Source organism: Hipposideros armiger, unplaced genomic scaffold (assembly GCF_001890085.2).
Source record: "Hipposideros armiger isolate ML-2016 unplaced genomic scaffold, ASM189008v1 scaffold_119, whole genome shotgun sequence".
Taxonomy (NCBI): domain Eukaryota; kingdom Metazoa; phylum Chordata; class Mammalia; order Chiroptera; family Hipposideridae; genus Hipposideros; species Hipposideros armiger.
Genome location: NW_017731469.1, coordinates 482,394 through 496,156, shown reverse-complemented (window position 1 = coordinate 496,156; position 13,763 = coordinate 482,394). Strand labels below are relative to the sequence as shown.

The following is a 13,763-nucleotide window of genomic DNA, read 5'->3' as shown; positions in this document are numbered from 1 at the left end:
TTGAGGGCTGCTCACGCTGGCTGCTGGCTACACACGGTAGCCCATGGCAACCCACTGCCACAGGGACTGCAGCCTACGCCATCGCCAGCGACTCTCGGCAGCCCAGCTCCAGGTTGAGCTGATGTTCAGCATCTTAGCTGTGGAGGGTGCTGTCACTGGCCCTCCTATGTGGGATCCGAACCGGGGCCCTCTGGCGTCCCAAGCCAGTTCTTAACCATCACGCCACTCAGCCGGCCCACATTTGTTGTTTGTTGATTTATGAAATGGACAACTTATTAAAAAGACACAAAGTAACTAAAATTACCCAAGAAGAAACAGAAAGCCTGAAGACATCTAAATAAGTAAAAAGACTGAAATGGTAACCAAAACACTTTCCACAAAGGAAAGCCCAGGCACAGATGGCTTCACAAATGAATTCTACCCAACATTTAAGGAAAAGTTAAAATCAATTCTTCACAAATTCTTCTAAAAAAATAGAAGAGGGGGAACACTTCTCAACTCATTCTATGAGGTCACTATTACCCTGATATCAAAACAAAAGACATCACTAGAATATTACAAACCAGAATCTCTTATGACTACACACACACACACACACACACACACACACACACACCCCAACTACAAACAAACAAACACATGCAACATGATTCCAGTAATATACAAAAAGGATTATAAACCATGACCAAGTAGGATTTACCATAAGAATGCAAGGTTGGTTTAACATCCAAAAATCAACTAGTATAAAACACAATATTAATAGAATAAAGGACAAACATCCAATCATCTCAACAGACATAGAAAACTGACAAACTTCAGAACCCCTTCATGATAAAAACATTCAATAAGAAGCAACAAATGGAACTTCCTCAACCCGGTAAAGGGCATGTATGAAAAACCCACAGGTAACAAAATGTTTAATAGTGAAAGACTGCTTTTCTCAAAGTTCAGAGGGAAGACTTGCATGTCTACTCTTGCCACTTTTACTCAACATTGTACTGGAGGATCTAGCCAGGGCAATTAGGCAAGAAAAAGAAATACATGGCATCCAGACCAGAAAAAAAAGAAGTGAAACTATTTGTAGATAACACAGTTTTGTGTAAAGAAAATCCTACAAAATCCACTAAAAATGATTAGAACTAATAAATGAATTCAGCAGGGTTGCAAGTAAATATACAAATTTGATGACATTGCTATACACTTGCAAAGAATAATCCAAAAATGAAATTAAAGAAACAATTTCATTTATAATAGCACTAAAAAGAATAAAATGATTATAAATTTATCAAAATACAAAACTTACACTCTGAAAAATAGAAAACATTGTTATAAGAACTTGAATAAGACCTACATAAATGGAGAGACATCCTATCTTACAGGTTATTAGACACAATATTGTGAAAATGTCGATACACTTGAAATTGATCTATAGCGTCAATGCAATCTCCATTAAAATTCCAGCTTGCTTCTTTGCAGAAATCTATAAGCTGAACCTAAAATTTATATAGAAATTCAGAGGGCCCAGAATAGCCCAAACAATCTTGAAAAAGAAGAACAAAGCTAGAGGACTCACACTTCCCAATTTCAAAACTTGCTACAAGCTACAGTAATCAAGACAGGGAGGTTCTGGAATAAGGGCTGACATGTAGATCAATGGAATAGAACTGAGAGTCGAGAATAAACCCATGTATCTGCGGTCAATTGATTTTTGAAAAGGGTGCCAAGTACATTCAATAGGGAAATAATTGTCTTTTCAACAACTGGTGCTGGGAACACTAGATAGCCATGTGCAGAAGATGAAGTTAGACCCTTACCTCATATTATATACAAAATTAACTCAAAATCGATCAAAGATCTAAATGTAACATAGGTGTAGGGCCGGCCGAGTGGCTCAGTTGGTTAAGAGCTCGCTCAAGTGTGCAAGATCTGAACAACAGCGGTTTGATGCCCAGCCCAAGCTGAGCTGCCGCTGAGCCGCCAACAGGTGGCAGAATGGCTCAGCTAAAACAACAACAACAACAACAAAAACAATAAATGTAACATAGATGTAAATCTTCATTATCTTGATTAGGCAATAGATTCTTAGGTATGACACCAAAAACATGAATAACCAAATAAAAAATAGATATGTTGCACTGGAGCAAAATTAAAAACTTTGGTGTTTCAAAGGACATAGCAAGAAAGTGAAAAGACTGCCCCTCCATCAATGACAAGACAGTCCATGTCAGATCCCAGGGGAATAAGAAATAAGTTCCCCGACTCTGGGTGGTAAAAACACATAATGTGATATATAGATGATGTATTACAGAATTGTACACCTGAAATCTATGTAACTTTACTAACCATAGTCACCCCAATAAACTTTAATTAAAAAAAAAGAAAACAAAAAAAGAAATGAGTTCCCCAAATATAAACCGGGGCTGAAGAGCTTGGACCAGGAGGAAAAAGAGGTCACAGCTATAAACTGCATCTAAATAAATTTTCTTACAGTTTTGAAGTCTACGATATCCAGGATTATGAAGAATATCTCTCCAAATGCAATCAGCTTATATAACTTTATTCTTGAAGGGAATCTCACATTCCCAGATTTGAGAATGCTCAGAGAGAATATAAAACATATGAAACACTGCTTTGCTTAGGAGACTAGCTGCTTAGGGCAAGCAGAAGCACAGGTAACAGAGTCATACTTATAGAGACAGTTCAGTGGGGAATGCCCTTTTTTTAACGATTTTATTGGGAAATTGGAGGAGGAGAACAGCATTGGGGAATTGGGGAAGGGGAAGAGACAAGTTGCTGTCCTTGTGTTCTTCAGTCTAGTTGTGGAGGACGTTGCTTCACTGGCCCATGTTGGTATTATCATTGCACTCTTCCCGGGTGAGGCAGTCGCTCACCAGCCATTGGACGGCTGCTCACGGCAGCCCACTGCAGCAGGGGCTGCAGTCTACACCGTCGCTGGCAACTCACAGCAGCCAAGCTCCAGGGTGAGCTGTTGGCACCATCTTAGCTGTAGAGGGCACAGCGTCACTGGCCCTCATGTGGGATCCGAACTGGTGCCCTGCTGCTCAGAGCTGGCGTCCCAAGCCAGATCTTAACCAAAGCGCCACTCGGCTGGCCCAGGAATGGCTTTTTAAAGTATAAAAGTTTACCTGGGAAGGAGAATTCAGAAGATGATTTATTTAGACAATTATTTGTGTTTTATTCTCCCTGCTGTAAAGAGTTGACCCTCCCCATTCTAACTTGGTGGCCACACCACGTGTCCAGAATCGAGGTTCCCTAACCCAAGGACCTTAGGTTATGTGACAGAGCCTAAAGTAAAAAGTTACCAAAAACACATGGAAGACAAAAATCCCCCAGTTCCTGTGATCAGATCTTGTTTTAGAGATGGTGGCACATCAAAAAGTGTTGGTATAGAATGTGGTTCAGAGGTATGGAGGGGCGGGGAAATGACTCAGATTTGGAGGAAATAGTTGAGCTCCACCAGGACAATGAGGAAAAAAAGTACTAGACTTCCGGGGAGTGATTGAAAAAATGAAAGTGAAAAGGCAACTCACAGAATGGGAGAAAATATTGTATATCATATATATGTTAAGGGACTTGTGTCTAAAATAGATAAATTCTTAAAACTTAATAATAAGACAAATAATCCAATTTAAAAATTGACAAAGGAGACTCCCAATTTCCAGTCTGGCATATAAGGAGCTTAGAAGTTGCCACTCCATCCTAACAAGTAAAAAGCTGGACAAACTGAAAAACCAACAACCCTTCCCAGGTTTGTCAGAGAAGTCAGGTCACAAGGCAAACCACTGTCCCCCAAATTGGAGAGACAGACAGGCAGATACAGAGAACCCCAATGTATTGGAGCAGAAAACCACAAGCAGAATCAGTGCTGGGCTAGGAAAACCTGAACTGTGATTGACAAAACACTAGAGACTAGGAGAGGACAAGCTTGAGAAATTACAAATCCAGGGAGACCCTGTCATGGGAGCACCCACACCTTTGTGAGGTTTACCTCTAGGTTCTCACAGGGAAGACTGATGAAAACTTTCTTCAGGATTCTAGTAGGAGGGAAATAACCATTTTGAAATATGTCAGACCATTCTGTTCTACCTAACAAGAACTGCCCTCTAGAGAAACTCTTATCAGAGCCTAACCAACCTGGGGGAAGGGAAATGCCCAACTCTTGTCCCCTCTAGCCACCCTCTACCAGCTAAGAGGGGAGAGAAACACTGAGACACTTAAGTTCACAGCCCGGGGCCAGAGGCTCACTGAAAGGCTGAGACATAATCATAGGACTGACCATAAAAAGTCTTCCCCTCCCACCACACCTTACCAGTACATTACTATAGGCCGATTTACCAAAGGACTTTTACCTAGTACATCACATCTGGCTTCTAACAACAAACTACAAGGCATACCAAAAGGCAAAACAATCGTTTGAAGAGATGAGGCAAACATCAGAACCAAACCCAGATATGCCAGATGTTGGATTTATCAGACCATGGATTTAAAACAACTATGATTAATATGTCAGGGGCTCTCGTGGAAAAAGTAGATAACATGTAAGAACAGATGAGTAATTTAAGCAGAGAGATGGAAATTCTAAGAAAGAATCAAGAAGAATTGCTGGAGATAAAAAACACTGCAATGGAAACTGAGAATGCCTTTGACAGGCTCATTAGTACGCTGGACACAGCTGAGGAAAGGATTGTAGGCTTGAGCACATATCAACAGAGACCTCCAAAAGTGAAAAGCAAAGTGAAAAAGACTGCACAAAAATAAAACCCCGACAAAATATCTAAAAACTGTGAGTCAACAACAAAAAAAAGCATAATATATGCATAATGGGGATACCAGAAGGAAAACAAAAAGGAACAAGATTTTTTTAATTGCTCTAACAGAGAAAGGTTTGCTCAAAATAACAATGCATTCAGTGTATGTATGCGTATGTGTGTATGTATATGCTTATGACAAGTGAAATTACTGACACCAATGATACAAAAGCTAAAGGGAGGAATTATGATTAGTTTGTTATCATAAGGCACACTACCTATGAAGCAGTATAATGTAATTTGAAAGGTGGACTTGGATTAGCTGTAAATACATACTGAAAACTGTAGGGCAACCATTAAAAAAGTTTTAAAAAATAAAGAACTACAAATAATTGAAATCCTAAGAAAGGAGACAAAATGGAATCATATAAAAACCTCAATTAAAACCACAATAGACAGAGGCGGTCATACCTGGTGGGCCCCCATGAGCCTGTTGGTCCTGTGGGTTGTGTGCAGTGGCGTCCGAGGAGGAGCACAAGCCGTCCCTGCGGCTGTCTCGGCTGTGGGAGGTCGGCGGCCATGCTGCACAACGCCCGCCTGAGCACCGCCAAGCCACGGGCGGCCTCCTGGTGGGTGGGGACAAGTGGGCCTCCTGGCATCACTGGCTGTGAGGAGCAGCCACAGCCCGGCCTAGCATCTTGGAAATGTGTGAGAAGCACCCCATGAAGACAATGGGTGACACCGAGAACAGGCAAGAGGCTGTCCCCGAAGGTGAGTCAGTGGCGGTCGCGGCAGAGGTGGACGCTGGAGGCAACCAGAATGGTGCCGAGGGTGACCAGGTCAATGCCAGCAAGAACAAAGACGTGGGGGAAAATGTTCGTTGGTGGCTTAAGCTGGGATACAAGCAAAAAGGACCTAGAGGACTATTTTACCACATTTGGAGAGGTCATTGACTGTACAATCAAAATGGATCCCAAAACTTGCCAGTCAAGAGGGTTTGGGTTTATCCTCTTCTAAGATGCAGCCAGTGTGGAGAAGATCCTAGTCCAGAAGGAGCACAGGCTGGATGGTCGCATCATTGAACATAAGAAGGACCCAGTAAAGAAAATGTGTGTGTGTGTGTGTGTGTGTGGTGGTTGGGAGGGTCTCAATCCCAAAGCCACTGAGGAGATCACAGACCATTTCCGCCAGCTTGGGGAGATCCAGGCCCCTGAGATTCCCATGAATCCAAAGCCGAACAAAAGAGGAGGCTTTGTTTTCATCACCTTTAAAGAAGAGGAACCTGGTGACAACAGGGATGGACCTAGAGGGTACTGTGCTGAGTGAAATAAGTCAGACAGAGGAAAACAAATACCACATGATTCCACTTATATGTGGAATCTAAAGAATAGAATAAATGAACAAACAAAACAGAAATAGACTCATAGACTCAGAGAACAAACAGATGGTTGCTAGATGGAAGGGGGGTGGGGAAGTGGGTGAAAAGGTGAAGGGATTAAGAAGTACAAATTGGCAGTTACAAAATAGTCACAGGGATGTAAAGTGCAGCATAGGGAATATAGTCAATAATATTCTAATAACTATGTACAATGTCAGATGGATAATAGGCTTACTGGGGTAATGACTTTGTGAGGCATATAAATGTCTAAACACTATGTTGTTTTGTATCCTTGAAACTAATATAATATTGTATGTCACCAGTAATTGAAAAATAATTTTTTTAAAGAAAAAAAAGAGGAACCTGTAAAGAAGGTCCTACAGAAAAAGTTCTCCACTACCAGTGCAGGTAACTGTGAAATCAAGGTGGCCCAGCCCAAAGAGGTCTACCGGCAGCAGCAGTGTGGCTCTGGGGGGCCACAGGAACCACCAACAAGGGAACAGAGGCAGCAATGGACATGGTGAAGTGGAGGAAATTGGACTCAGAGTCGGAATCAGGGTTACCTCAACTACTGGAACCAGGACTGTGGCAACCAGCAGGGCTACAGGCCTGACTACGGCAGCTACGACAACTCACCCTATGACTATTATGGCTACAGCCCGGCTACAAGCACAGTCAGGGTAGTCAGCAACGTGGTGACCATCACAATAACTCCAAGCCATACTGTGGCTTCAGCAGGAGTGCCCGACTGACCATACACACTGTATTTGGCTATCAAGTGAATGCAAACAATTATGTACCAAATTTAACTTGGCATCCTTTCTATGGGCTGTTCCATGTGCATCTTATTTAAAACTGCCCACCTTGGAGGGCCGGTCGAGTGGCTCAGTTAGTTAAGAGCTCACTCAATAGTGTGAGCTCTGAGCAACAGTGGTTCGAGTCCACCCGAGCTGAGCTGCCGCTGAGCTGCCAACAGGTGGCAGGATGGCTCAGCTAAAAAAAAATAATAATAATAAAAATTAAAAAAAAAATCCCCCCCACCGGAAATCATTCTCCTGTTTACTATTTCTAGAGCTCTAGTTGTTTTAGACAACTTGTAGTGTGTCAGAGGCCAGAGCAGCTTTGTAGCTTGATTTTATTACCAGGTTACCCAGAACCAACCAGATGGGAGGGTCTGCTTGTTACTGCCACCCTGCAGCCTGGACCTGTGGACCCTGGTTGTGAAGAGGTCTATCTTAGGAAACCAGTGTCACCTCTTTCACCTTTTAATTTTATATTATTTGTGTCATACGTTTCCTATAATGGAAGTGTTCATTTTACTGTACTTTTGGGTATCTTTTAGGAATCTAATGTACTGTACGGTGACCATGTTTTGCCACGACCTGGATATTGAAGCTATCCAAGTTTTTGAAATAAAAATGTGACCGAATAAATAAATAAATAAATAAATAAATAAAACCACAAAAGACAGAAAAAGAGTGGGAGACAAAAATAGGAAAAAAAGAAAAGGGCAGCAAAAAGAAAACAATAGTGAATATGGTCAATATTATCACTTTGAATGATAATGGTCTAAATGTACCAATTAAAACACAGAGATTATCAGAGTGATTAAAAAAATAAGACCCAGCTATATGTTGTCTACAGGAACCCCACTTTAAGTATAAAGACATATGGATTAAAGGTAAATGGCTGGTGGAAAATATTCCATGCTAACAATAATCAAAAGAAAGGAGTAGCTATATTAATATCATACAGAGCAGACTTCAAAGCAAGAAAAGTTATCAGGGATAAAGAAGAACATTACATAATTATAAACGGGTCACTTCTCAAAGAAGGCATAATAATCCTTAGCATGTATGAGCCTAATAACAAAGCATCAAAATATGTGAGGCAAAAACTAATGGCATTGCAAAGAGAAGTAGATGAATTTAGTATCTTAGTTGGAGACTTCAGTATCCCTCTATCAGAAGTGGACAGACCCAGCAGTCAGAAAATCAGTAAGGATATAGTTGAACTCAACACCATCATCAAGCAACGGGATATAATTGACATCTATAGACCTCTTCATCCAACATCAGCAGAGTACACATTTTTCTCAAGCTCATATGGAACATTCACCAGAAATGATCACATTCTGGGCCATAAACACACCTTAACAATTTAAAGAGAAGAACTTAAAATAATAGAAATGACACAATTTCTACTATCAGGCCACAATGGAAATAAACCAGAAATCGATAACAGAAAGATAACTGGAAAATCCCAAAATATATGGAGCTTAAACAACGCACTTCTAAATAACACATGGGTCGAAGAAGAACTTTCAAGATAAATTTTAAAATATTTTGACTACTAAATGAAAATGAAAACACAACTTATCAAAATAGGTGGGATACCACAAAAGCTTAGAGGGAAATTTATAGCATTGAATACCTACATTAGAAAAGAAGGAAGACCTAAAATCAATATTCTAAATGTCTACCTCAGAAAACAAGAAAAAGAAGAGAAAATTAAATCCAAAGTAAGCAGAAGAAAAATAATAAGTATTAAAGCAGAAATCAATGAAATTGAAAACAGGAAATCAATAGAGAAAAATCAATGAAACCAAAAGCTGGTTCTTTGAAAAGATCAGTATGCTGAATTATACAATTGAATTGTCCACTTTAAATGGGTAAATTCTGTGGTGTGTGAATTATACCTCAATTAAAAAAACAAACAATCCAATTAAAAAATGAGTCGAGAACCTGAATAGACATTTCTCCAAAAAGGACATACAGATGGCCAATAGACACATGAAAAGATGCTCAACATCACTAATCATCAGAGAAATGCAAGTAAAAACCACAATGAGATATCACCTCATACCAGATAGAATGGCCATCATCAACAAGACAAATAATAACAAGTGTTGGAGAGGCTGTGGAGAAAAAGGAACTCTCATACACTCATGGTGGGAATGCAGATTGGTGCAGCCACTATGGAAGGCAGTGTGGAGGTTCCCCAAAAAATTAAGAATAGTATTACCATATGACCTAGCAATCCCTCTCCTGGGTATCTACCCCAAAAATCTGAAAACATTTATCCATAAAGATATATGTGCTCCGATGTTCACTGCAGCTTTATTTATGGTGGCCAAGACATGGAAACAACCAAAGTGTCCTTTGATAGATAACTGGATAAATAAGATATGGTAGGGCCAGCCGAGTGACTCAGTTGGTTAAGAGCTCATTAAAGAGTGTGAGCTCTGAGCAACGGCGGTTCAATTCCTGGCCCGAGCTGAGCTGCCACTGAGCTGCCAACAGGTGGCAGGATGGCTCATCTAAAAAAAAAAGAAGATATGGTATATATACAATGGAATACTATTCTGCCATAAGAAAAGAGGAAATAGTGCCATTTGTGACAACATGGATGGATCTTGAGATTATAATGCTAAGTGAAATAAGTCAGACAGAAAAAAGTCGAAAACCATATAACTTCACTGATATGTGGGATATAAAACTGAAAGCAACAAACAAACAAGACAAACAAATGAAGAAACAAAAACTCATAGACATAGACAATAGTATAATGGTTACCAGAGGTTACCAGTGGTTACCAGGGAGGAAGGGGGATGTTAAAAGAGAGAAAAGGGGATCACATATATGATGATGGAAGGAGAACTGACTCTGGGTGGTGAGCACACAATTTGATATATAGGTGATGTATTATAGAAATGCACACTTGAAATCTATGTAATTTTACTAACCATTGTCACCCCAATAAATTTAATTTTTAAAAAAACACTATTCTGGAAGGAAAGTGTATGGAAGACCTAATTTGTTACAAACTCAGGGAGCAAAGGAAGTTCACCTCCTTCACATTGGCCTATTAGCACTCAGAGTAGCCTGATCTCCAAGAGGTTCTGACCCTGAAACTCCTTGCGGCAAGCTACTCTGACGAGAAATGACTAATTGCATACCTATCTGTGAAGAATATTCATCACATTATTGAACATCCATCACATTAGCTCTCCATTCCACTGCCATTCTGACAACCCAATATTTGATAGGTAAAGAAACTGAGGTTCAGAGAAGGTAAGTAATTTTCCCATGATTACACAGCTAGTAAGTGAAAGAGCCAAGATTCATTCTCTTAAATATTAAACATTAAAGAAATATGTAAAATATGATTATCATCTCTATATAACTAATATTTCATTAGAAAAAAAGATACTTCATTACAATTAAACTTGTTTCTACTTTAACTTCAAAGCATACTCCCTTCCTATTTAACCTTGCCGTGACAGATGTTTTTATTGCAGTTCAATCTAAGTTTCTTCATTCTTGAAGTCAAGCCAGATCACAAAACAGACTTAGTTCTCACAGTGTTTATATTTCATGGATACCACCCTACTGAAATTATACGTAACCCCAGGGGTCCTCTCGCCGGTTCACTGCTTATAACCCAGGCCATAACTTCTCCTCTAAGGTCTAAGATTCATATCTATATTTTTCCATATTCACCTTCTCGACTTTTGTTCTTTCTTGTTTTTGTTTGTTTTTCTAGAGAACCAGAAACTAGTCCATTGGGACTACTCACCTGACTAGACCAGATGACACAGATAGCCTCATGAACTGGAATTCAGACAGCTTAAAAGCTCAATATCCTATGTCACAAATGACTGAGAGGTCTATGCAGTCAATAGCTTTTCTGTGATCTCTTTTCTGATGGCTGCTAGAATCACAAAAAAGAAATACTACATTTATAAGGGTAGCCATTAAACACATTGATATTATAACAGTAGAAATCAATGTAATAAGTCCCCAGCATAATTTTTCTGCTGTTATCAACCAATACCAAATACACAGTATTAATATAAAAACAGCTAGCTCTAAGGCTCCTTGCCAGCTAACCAACTCCCCACCTCCATCCCATTGCAAGCAATTATGCACCTCAGTATCTAATTATTTCAATGTTCTTTCAGTTCATAACAAATGAAGGCTAGAACTGAAAATGTGCCAAATTACCATCACAGCAGTTAATCTTCTTAAGGTTTTCATAACTGGAGCTCTACATCTCCAGTTCAGTCTCATTTTTGCTTTACATTTTCTCTTCTCCTTTCCTTCTAGCTGAATGACACATCTTACTTATACATAGACACAATCACATCAAATAGAGTCGGGGCAATTGAGAGTAAAACCTCACACTAAAGCAGATCCTACACAGCCCTCTATATATTGTGGGTTACAGAGGGTTCTGGAAAATAGAAACAGGTCATTCCAAAAAAATCAATACATTTTTAAAGCTCCAATTTTCTAATTACAAAAAGACCAAAATTCATCACAGTCTACTGGCCACATTCCTGTCAAAAGTATGACCTACAGTCAACTTCAATTCCAATGGTATAATTAGTTACCCATCAACTATACACCAAATTTCACATTTGTCATAGACAAAGTATTTCAAAGCTGTCAAATTTCTTTCCAGCTACCAATACCAGTTCCAAAATTTCCCTAAGATCTAAACAAACTAAATTCAGTTTCCTTAGTATATACCATCCAACTACAAATATTTTTAAAAATAATAATGACTCTAGTTATATTCTAGTTTCAAATGTATCACACAGATTCCAATATTATTTTCTATTATACCCCTCACTGCATCTTATGCTTAAGCAAATAAAAAAAGAACTATCTTCCATTTCCTAAAACTTTCTTGCTTTTGGTCTTGCTCATATATTCAGCATCTATCTCCTCTCCTTAACTCTGGGGGTCCCACATTCTACTGTTTCCTTTGCAAAGCTGTTTTTTTTTTAGCTGAGCCATCCTGCCACCTGTTGGCAGCTCAGTGGCATCTCAGCTCAGGCCGGGCATCGAACCCCTGTTGCTCAGAACTCACACTCTTGAGCGAGCTCTTAACCAACTGAGCCACTCCGCCGACCCCTTCCTTTGCAAAGCTCTTAATTGGAAGCTGCTCATTTCCTTTTCTCACCTCTCCCCATATATCAAGGTCAGGTTAGCATCTTCTTCGCCAGATCCTCAAAGTATTATTTTACCATCTTCCCTTGACAGCCCTTCTTTCTTCAAAGTTCATACTACTCAATTATATCACCCTCTCAATGATAAATGTCAACTTCCAGGTCTCTCACCTACATTCACTGAGGACTTCGGGAACACCCATTTTCCTTCCCTCTTTTCACCCTGAAAGCCTTCGTCATCCCACTTGACCATCTAACACCAAAACCTCACAGCTTCCTTCACCAATTTTATTATAATTTATTCACCTCAATTCCATTTCAATTATCCATTTCTGTAGTGACACCTGTAATGGCTCTCCCTCCAAAACCAAACACAGGGTCCACTCTCAGAACTACTCATTTTTCTACCTCTCTTACACCTTACACTCCTTGAATTAGCCCTTCCGCTTCCTGAAGGCCTTTAATTTACCAAACCTCTCGTCTGTTTTCCAAGGACACCATGTCCCTGTGGACCTCACTTCCTTGTCTACCTAGGAAAGATTGCAGGGATAGTGGGACTTCTATGGCAGTAACCAGCACTCTCAATTCTCCTGTCCCCTTGATTGTCCACCATACCCATTCTGCCAATACCCACCGACAAATCAACCCAACTATTTGTATTTTCCAGTCCTGTTTACAAATTACAAGATACTACTAAGTAAAGTCCTACACTAGTGACCACTACTTTCCCCTCCACCCAGTTTTTCTTCTAGAATGATCCTTTACAACATAAGCTAAGCAGGACTTCAGGAATGGCAGAGTGAGGGGCTCATCTCACTCAAAAAACAATGATATAACTGTACAACATTGTCAAAAACAACCATTTCAGAACTATTGAAATAGACCAAAATTAAACAATCAAATAAGAAGTGTGTAAGAAAACCTATTGAACCTTGGGTTAGAAAAATGGAACTCTCTGGTGTTTTAGCTTAAGGTTCTTCACACACACACACACACCCTCCCAGCTGCACTGGAGCTTATTTCATAAGAGCAGGGCAGGGCAAGCCTTGAACATCAACAACTTGGCTGCTGGAGGGGAATTACTTCTTTAGGAATGAGCACAAAAAAGCCCTATGCCCAGGGGTGTTGAAAATAGCAAACTCCTTAGATCAGGAAAAACCAACATCACAGCTATTTGAGGTCACAATATTGGTTGGGGCAAGCAAGAGGACAGCAAATCTACCACAGTTTAGCAGAAAGATCCAGAAAACAAGCCAGCCCCAGTGGGACCTGCTAAGCTCCCTCATATCTCTCTCTGGTGGTCTAGAAGGCTATGAATATGTGCAAGGCTTCACTGAAGCTCAGGGTCCTGGAGAACGCCCTAGTAATCTACATTTCCCTGGCTGAATGTGAAGACCTGCAAAGGCACAGAGGAGACATAAGAAGGCCTAGCAGAGGGCTGGCAGACTGGCTCAGTTGGTTAAGTGAGCAAGCTCTGAGCAACAGGGTCACCAGTTCGATTCCCACATGAGCCAGTGAGCTGTGCCCGAGCTGAGCTGACGCTGAGCTGCCAACAAGGTGGCAGGATGGCTCAGCTGGTGAGAGCATGTGCTCCTAGCAATAAGGTTGCCGGTTTGACTCCCACATGGGATGGTGACTACGCCCACCAATAACTAAGATT

General features: G+C 40.3%; 1 protein-coding gene and 1 pseudogene across 4 annotated transcripts in view; one reads left to right on the top strand and one right to left on the bottom strand.

Annotated features, from left to right (window-relative positions):
• Nucleotides 1-13,763, bottom strand: part of SNX12 (sorting nexin 12) — a 113,113-nt gene that overhangs the window by 49,408 nt on the left and 49,942 nt on the right. The window lies entirely within an intron of this gene.
• LOC109385567 (heterogeneous nuclear ribonucleoprotein A/B pseudogene) overlaps nt 5,486-13,763 on the top strand; it is an 11,109-nt pseudogene continuing 2,831 nt past the window's right edge.